This window comes from Phacochoerus africanus, chromosome 1 (genome assembly GCF_016906955.1).
Source record: "Phacochoerus africanus isolate WHEZ1 chromosome 1, ROS_Pafr_v1, whole genome shotgun sequence".
Lineage (NCBI taxonomy): Eukaryota > Metazoa > Chordata > Mammalia > Artiodactyla > Suidae > Phacochoerus > Phacochoerus africanus.
The window spans coordinates 175,317,917-175,327,256 of NC_062544.1; the positions used below are offsets into that span (position 1 = coordinate 175,317,917).

Here is a 9,340-nt window from a genome sequence, read left to right on the forward strand (position 1 = left end):
TCTGCAGGATCTGAGCCACATCTTTGACCTATACCACAGCTCACGGCAATGCCAAATCCCTAACCCACTGAGTGAGGCCAGGGATCAAACCCCAGTCCTAATGGATACTAGTTGCCTTCGTTAACCACTGAGCTGCGATGGGAACTCCAGGAATTTTTGTTTCATGTTGAATGGAAATGGTGATAGATGGCATCCTTGTCATATATTGTAGTTCTTGGGTACAGTTAATTTTTATATAGTTAACTTTCATTTAAATTTTCCTATTTATGTTTGTCTTGATCTTTATTCCTTCCTGCATTTCTGAGCTTTCACCAGCATTCTTTTCCATATGTACACTTTAATATTTCTTTTGGTATGGATCTGTTATAATAAATTTTCTTTAATTTATCTTCATTTTTGAAGAAATTATTTTTTCAAAACTTTGAAGATTATCTTTCCGTTGCTTTTGGGCTTCCATTCTTCATGTTGAAAAATTCAACTATCAGCCTAATTGTTAGTTCTTTGAGTTCAAGAGTGTCAGTTCCAGAAGTCCTGTTGTGGCTCAGTGGTAATGAACCCGCAAAGTATCCATGAGGAATTGGGTTCTATCCCTGGCCTCACTCAGTGGGTTAAGGATCTGGCTTTGCTGGGTTATGCAATGTAGGTCATAGACACAGCTCGGATTCCGCCTTGATGTGGTTGTGGTGTAGGCTGGCAGCTGCAGCTCCAATTCGACCCCTAGTCTAGTGTGGCCCTAAAAAGAAAGCAACAACAAAGAAAGAGTGTCAGTCCCTAGTTACCTGTAAAAAGCAAGCATAAATCCTTCTGGAGGAATGTAATATACCCATATAGGCTTGTGATTATAACACAAAATTTTTGTATACAAAAATCCTTAAGGCTACATCTTAAGAATTAGATTGTACTTAAAAATAATTGGTTTCATCCAGAAACCAAAGCCAGTGTAAAACACATATATCCCTTATATGGGATTAAGATAATCCAAGATTATTAGTCCCTCACAACCATTAAAGAAGCAAATCTAAGAGCTCCCATTGTGGTTCAGTGGTAACGAACCCAGCTAGTATCCATGAGGACTCAGGTTTGATCCTTGGCCTCATTCAGTGGGTTAAGGATCTGGTGTTGCTGTGTGCTGTCGTGTGGGTCACAGATGTGGCTCATATCCCATGTTGCTGTGGCTGTGGTATAGGCTGGCAGCTGCAGCTCCAATTCATCCCCTAGCCTAGGAACCTCCATGTGCAGCAAGTGCTGCCCTAAAACAAAAAACAAAAACAAAAACAAAAAAAAAAGAAGAAGAAGTAGAGGAAAATCTAAATCTTTTGTGGAGAAGGGTAATATTATACTAGGCTTGGAATTACTTCACAAATTTTTACATGTAAGTCCCATCACCCAATTACAAATACCAAGCACCTGGGAAAAAAAAAAAAAAGGGAGAGAAAGAGAACAGAAAACAAAACTTTAGAGAAACAATAGACAATACTGACAAAACTACAGGTAAACTCCTGTTTCCCCAGCCCCTCCTGCTCCTCTTTTAATTGCTTTTAAAATTTTTCTCCTTGACTTTGGCTCTCAACATGGTTATTATGATGTACCTGGGTATGATTTTATTATTTCTTTCTTTAAAAAAAATTCAGCTTTAGCTTTTGACTCTGTGAATTGATATCTTTTGTCAGTTTTGGAAAATTCTCAGCCTTTATCTCCAAATATTGCTTCTACCCAACTTTCTCTCCTCTTCTGAGACTTCAGTTATAAGTATGTTAGATCTTCTCACTCTATCCTGTATCCCCTGTTGTCTGCTACCTTCTTTTCTTTATTGTCCACCCCTTTGTCTTCCAGTCTTTCATTCTGCATATTTTCTTATTTTATTTTGTGACTTTGCTTCAAGGTGATTAATTCTATATTTATCTTCAACTCAGTTCTTTCTTTTGTAAAGTTTCCAGTTGTGGGTCAAAATTCACAAGCTTGTCTTTTATATGTCTTGGATCACAATAAGCACAATTATTTTAAAATTTATTTCTAGTAATTCCAGCTTCTATTTCTACTCAATCTGCTTCTTTTATAGGTCTATTGTTTAAATGAAATTTTTTTCTGTTCTCTTTTCTGCTCATGTGCCTGGTTATTTTTGACTTAGTACCTAAAATTGTATATAAAAATTCTGAAATAATTCCAAGCCAATATAATATTACTTTTCAGAGGATTTAGATTTGCTTCTTTAATGATGGTGAAAGACTAATAATCTTGGATTATCTTAATCCAGTATAAAAAATACATGTTTTATACTGGCCTTCAGTTCCTGGAAGAAACTGATTATTAAGTACACTCTAATTCATAAGGTATAGCCCTATATGGGGTCCCAACCCAAAGCATTGATGCATTTACTGGTTTTCTTTCTTTTGGCAGATGCTAGCCTCCATTATTTATTTATTTATTTATTTATTTTTTCTATCTAGCAGTACCAAACTGTTACAAGTACTGTTTAATCTCAGGCTCTCGGGTATCTCTTCAAGAATTGACTTCTGAGGAGTTCCCATTGTGGCTTAGCAGGTTAAGAACCTGACAAATTATCTGTGAGGATGCAGGTTCAATCCTTGTCCTCACTCAGTGGGTTAAGGATCCCACATTGCTGTTGCTGGGGCTGTGGCATAGGCCAGTAGCTGCAGCTCCTATTAGACCTCTAGCCAATGGAACTGCCATATACTTCAGGTGCAACCATTAAAAGAAAGAAAAAGAAAGAAGGAAGGAAGGAAGGAAGGAAGGAAGGAAGGAAGGAAGGAAGGAAGGAAGGAAGGAAAGAAAAGAATTGACCTGTGACCCTAGAGGAAAAGTGTCCCAAATTGAGGGTTTACTTCCTAGGTTTCTTCTTCTCCTGGATCTTGACCCTGTGGCTTTTCACTATATTATTGTATCATCATCTTTGCTTTTCTGTTTTTCACAGTAGGAATTTTGTTTGAATTATGCAGTCAGCTATTATGGATAAATCTTCTTAATTCAAATTCTTAAGGTCTCTTGGTCAGTTTTTTAAAAAATTTTCTCAACCATAAAATAGCTGGATAAAAGTTACTGATTAAATGATCACAAGAGTATCTTATAAATTTTATCATAAAAGAAGAAAAGGATTTTAAAATTATATTTCTAGTTCTCCAGGTATGATTCAAGACATGCAGAAACATTTATTTTTCAGGCAGAATGGCATGGTCCTGTGTTAATTATGTGATTGATTTTGTTATACCAACTGACCTCAGCAAATTTTATACCATATCATTGTCTTATAAGGGATAAAATAGTTGTTGTCAGGCAAAGGCAACCAAAGCATAAAATAATACTTGACAGAAAGTTATTTGGAATTACATTTTATCATTTGATGATCTTTCTGTCAGTGAGATAGTTAGAATGTAGCTGTTAAATGAAGAGCCTTTGGCAACAAAAACACCCGTGTTTGACTTCTAGCCCTGTTACTTGATGGGGCAAATTAATTTCTCCAATTCTTAGTTTCCTCATTTGTAAAATGTGATTCAAAATAATATGTACTAAATCAGGAATATCTTGAGGGTAAAGAAATAGTTGTTTAGAAATGACTTATTGAGCACAGTGCTTGGTCTATGCTAAATATTTAATAAAGATATTTATTATTAGCCATTATACTAGATCACAATTTTCCAACCTTGGCTCTATTGACATTTTGGATTTGATAACTCTTTTTCTGAGGGGATACCTATATATAGTAAGATTTTCAGAGGCATCTTGACCTCTACCCACCAGATGCCAGCAGTATCCTTTCAGTGTGACAACCAAAAATATCTCCAAACCTTGTCAAATGTTGCCTGGAAAACAAAATTTTTCTGGTTGAGAAACTTTGTGCTAGAAAATCATGTATATATGATTTGTCATCATACTTAAGTGGGAAAAAATTGCTAAAGCTGAAGTTAGGATACCTGAGTTAATATCCTATATTTTCCCATTATTAATCTATAAACTTCAAAAAAATATCTATGAACTTCAGAAAATTCTTTAATTTCTCACATCTCTGCTTCCCTCACTGTATATATGTACACACATATGCCTACCTATGTTCATATATTATATAAAGGTGGGTAAATATATGTAGCTATTTAATATACACAGCAGTTCCTTTTATACTTAAAAGGATCATACATGAACAAACTGTGAAAAATAGCTCTGTAAACTTTCTCAATATTTCATTAGTCTGGTAAAGGGGAAAATAACCATTGCTTACCTGTTAATGACCTATACCCTGCCCTCCAGGCTTATACAAACAGAAAACTGGGCATCACAAACCTTTTACAGATAAGTAGCATCTTACTGAGAAGTTAAGCCAATTCAGTGAGTAGACAAATATTAGAGCCAAAATTACCTTTGAATATCCTTTAAGAAGGTGCTAAATTGGGAACGTGTTAATGACCTCTCAGCAATTAAAATATATCCAGTGTTTAGCTAATATTAGACTAGATACCTTTTTTTTTTTTGTCTTTTTGCCATTTCTGGGCTGCTCCCATGGCAAATGGAAGTTCCCAGCCTAGGGGTCTAATCGGAGCTGTAGCTGCCAGCCTACACCAGAGCCACAGCACTGAGGGATCTGAGCCGCATCTGTGACTTACACCACAGCTCACAGCAACGCTGGATCCTTAACCCACTGAGCAAGGGCAGGGATTGAACCCACAACCTCATGGTTCCTAGTCGGATTGATTCGTTAACCACTGCGCCACGACAGGAACTCCATTTTTTTTTTTTTAACTTAAGCACCTGATGATGTATTTGGCTTATGTGTTAGGTGCCTTATTTTATATTTTTTATTTTTTGGCTGTCCAGCCACATATGGAGTTCCTGGGCCAGGGATCATATCCGAGTCATAAATGAGAACTATGCCACAGCTGCAGAAATGCCAGATCCTTAACCCACTGTGCTGGGCCAGGTATCCAACCTGCATCCCAGTGCTCCAGAGACACCACCAATTCTGTTGTGACACAGCAGGAACTCCTAAATAGCTTTTTAATGGCCTATGGAAGTTACTAGGCTAGTGGGGTAGAATCGGAGCTATAGCTGCCGGCCTATGCCATAGCAATGTGAATTCCAAGCCTCGTCTGCAGTGTATACCACAGTTCATGGCAATGCCAGATCCTTTAACCCACTGAGCAAGGCCAGGGATCGAACCCACATCCTCATGGATACTAGTTGGGTTTGTTAGAACTGAGCTACGATGTGAACTCCCATATATTTATTTAACTGTGTTTAACAATTGTACTAACCCTCCAAATAGCAAAGCACTCAATGATGAGAGGCATAAGAGGTAGGCTAAAGAAAAAGATAAAATGGGCTAAGGTTTGTGTCTCATTTCTCTTGTTCACTCTGAGGCATACGCTTAATTGAATATCATGATAAAGAACATCACACAATGTTTGTGTATTCCTCATTTATTGAGCCACATATATCATGTTGAATTTAAGTAACTCAGTTGTGTTGATGAGATGATACTCATCCATTCCTTTGCCTTTGAACATACTGTTAGCTTACCTGGAAGATCTTTCCCCTCAGTCTACTTAGGGAGCTCCTAGGAATCTTTATTAGTTTCCTAGGGCAGCTTTAACAAAGTTTCACAACTGGCAGCTGAAAACAATGGAAAATTTATTGTCTCACAGCTCTGGAGTCTAGAAGTCCAAAAGCAAGGTGTTGGTAGGGCCAGGCTCCCTCTAAAATTTGTGAAAGAGAATCAATCCTTGCCTCTTCTAGCTGCCGTTCTTTGTTAGCAACACTTGGCATTCCTTGGCTTGTAGAAGTACCACTCAAACGGTTGCCTTTCTCCCATACGACTGCCTCTGGGTCACTTCTCTTCTTTTAGGAACACCAGGCATGTTAGATTAAGACACACTCTACTTCAGTATGACCACATCTTAACTAATGGTATCTGCAATGACCTTATTTCCAAATAAATTCACATTCTGAGGTTTCAAGAAAGACATAAATTTTGAGGGAATACTATTAAGCATAGTAGAGTATCATTTGGCAGTTTCCTCAACGATAATCTCTGTGAATTCCTTTTTTATCCTCCTAATTAATCGCTTTGGGAATTCTTTCATCAGTGCACTCACGTAACTATAGCTGTTTCTCATTCTCACTCGCTTCCTGCCAGACTGAGTCTCTTAAGAGAACACATTCTGTTCATCTTTATATCTTAAGTACCTACTATAGACACTAGCACATGCATGCCTTTAGTAAATGTTTGTGAAATGAAATGAATTACCCTTCATCTAGATTCTGAAGACCCTCAGATATAAAGACAAATGGGACTGTTCTCCTTCAAATCTCAGAGAAAGAAAATTAGAATAGAATATAGTCATGCACAGCTCTCAACAAAGCACAGGCTATAAATATCCTTAATTCTTCATGAAATCTATGTCAATAGAGTGAAATTTTGTCTCTTTATCTGTTACTACATAATAAAAAGTAGCATGGCAGAGTCTCACAAAATTAGAAGGGTATAAGTTTTGCATTGTCTAACTTAAAACATGAGCTATATGACATAAACCAAATCTACTTTGTAGAGCCCTGGGAGGCTCCTTAAATACACAGGCAGTCATTGTCCAGAGCAGCCAAAGCTGAGGTAAAGTGAGAGGGCAGTGACTAATTAGAAGAAGCATTCCATACATAATAAGACACTGCGGTCATAAAAGAATGGTGATTTCAAATAAGAACCCAAATTGTCGTGATATAGCCAATGTTCCAAACTACTGTTGTTGCTGAATATGGAGCTGCTCTTACCCAGGCAGCTAGCTCTGTTCGGTATTTTCCAGGGTAAATAAAGAGGGACTGACTTATTTAAGCCAGTGAGGAGTGTCTAGCTGGTTCACGTAACAGAATCAACGGCTGTTAGGAAATTATTCTACATGTCAGATAGTCCAGCTTTCATTTTATAGAGGTGAAACTGAGGTTCACAGCTTAAATAAATATTCTGAGTTTCAAAAATAAACTCTTATATAGAATAGATAAACAACAAGGTCCTACTGTGTAACACAGGATCTATATTCAGTATCTTGTGATTAAACCATAATGGAAAAGAATATGAAAAAGAATGTCTATACATGCACACACACACACACATAACTGAATCACTGTGCTATACAGAAGAAATTCATGTAACATTGTAAGTCAGCTATACCTCAATAAAATAAATAAAAAGTAAAATGTACAAGCAAGGGTATGTATGCAGTAGTGAACAAAACAAAAACAAAAATCAACTTTTACAGACCATTTAATGACAGAAAATAAACATTTCCCAGGATATATTTCTTAAAGATGTATATTGGAGTTCCTGTCGTGGCTCAGTGGTTAACGAATCCGACGGAACCATGAGGTTTCGGGTTTGATCCCTGGCCTCGCTCAGTGGGTTAAGGATCTGGTGTTGCCGTGAGCTGTGGTGTAGGTCACGGATGAGGCTTGGATCCTGCGTTGCTGTGGCTCTGGCATAGGCCAGTGGCTACAGCTCCAATTGGACCCCTAGCCTGGGAACCTCCATATGCCGTGGGTGCAGCCCTGGAAAAAGATTAAAAAAAGGACCAAAAAAAAAAAGATGTATATAAAATTATTACATAATCTCATTTATAAAATAAAATGGGAGTTCCATGGTGGCATAGTGGTTAAGGATCCTATGTTTTCACTGCTGTGGCTTGGGTTGCTGTTGTGGCATGAGTTCGATCCCTGGTGCAGGAACTTCTACATGCTGTGGGCATGACCAAAAACCAAAAAAATTTTAAAAATATAATAATGTGAGCAGTTCCCATTGTGGCGCAGCAGAAATAAATCCACATAGGAACCTGAGTTGCAGGTTTGGTCCCTGGCCTCGCTCAGTGGGTTAATGATCTGGCATTGCTGTGAGCTGTGGTATAGGTCACAGACGTGGCTCAGATCTGGCATTGCTGCAGTTGTGGTGTGTGTAGGCTGGCAGCTGTAGCTCTGTTTGGACCCCTAGTCTGGGAACCTCCGTATGCTACAGATGTGGCCCTAAAAAGCAAATAATAATAATAATAATGTGTATGAATATAGAAAAAGACTGGAGGGTATATAGTAAAAGGAAGTAGTAGTAGATACAAATACAGATGATAATTGTCTTCTTTATATATATAATTTTTGACTTGCTGTCTTACTTTATTCAAATATCAGTCTGATCATGCAGAGTCCAAGAATACTGAAATAATAAACCAAATATAATGACATGTTAAAAGATTGGTTTTTAAATATCATAGCCAGTGATGCCATGCTTGCCTATGATCTTGCCAACATAAAATCTCATCAACACCTCAGTGCCATCAAACCATTCAGCAGAGCTGCCTTAACTGTGAGCTATTTGAAGCTACCAGTTTGAGTACTGTTGACTAATTTTTTTCAAGCTCTGAATAGCTGTAGGGATCTCACCAGGGGTTGGAGGAACTAACTCAACCTTGGCATAGTGCCAAAATATGGCCAATTGAGCCTTCAAGTAAGTCAACAGCAGCATTGGCCAGAACCAGGAACTTCAAGAGGTTATGGACAAACTGGGCCATGGTTCTAGGAGTAAAAGTCCATCGCCTCGACTCTCTTCTTTATATTTTTTGATGTTTCCTATTTCCTATTCCTATTATAAATAAATAATATGAGCTTCTGTGGTTGATCACAAGGCTGAGCTCCCTAAACTTTTTTGCTCACCTCTCCTTGCTTACCCATGCCAATAATGAAGGCATTTCCTTGTAAACTCTAGTTTTAAAGTAATTAAGACAAATTGTAAAACAATCTTCCCAAACTTCCATCATTTGTACATTATGTTAGTTTCACATGTCTGAGTACCAGTTGGGTATGTTTTACCTTATTGAAAGTTTTTAAAAATTATTTTTGAAAAGATACTTTAGCTAACAAGATATAAGGATAACAGAAAGGCACATAAAAAGATATTCAATGTCATTAGTCATTAAAGAAATGTAAATTGAAACCACGATGAGACACCAGTTCATACCCGTTCCAATGGCTAAAATTAAAAAGATGGATCATACCAGTGTCAGTAAGGATGTGGAACAAACGGACCTCTCATACATTACTGGTGAGAATGAAGACAGCTACAACCACTCTGGAAAATAGTTTGGCAGTTTGTTAAAAAGTTAAACATGACTACCATATCCAGCCATTGCACTCCTAGGTATTAACCCAGCAGAAATGAAAGCATATGTTCATATAAAGATGTGTACATTAATCTCCATAGCAGCTTTATTTGTAATAGCCTAAATGGAAAACAACACAAACACTAATGGGTACACCATTCAACAACAAAAAAGACTGAACTATTGGTATTACATGGATAAAT

At 37.4% G+C, this 9,340-nt stretch overlaps 1 pseudogene; it reads right to left on the reverse strand.

Moving 5' to 3' along the window:
- Positions 1-8,239: 8,239 nt before the first annotated feature.
- On the reverse strand, positions 8,240-8,549 carry LOC125112689 (ATP synthase subunit g, mitochondrial-like; annotated as a pseudogene).
- Positions 8,550-9,340: the final 791 nt, after the last annotated feature.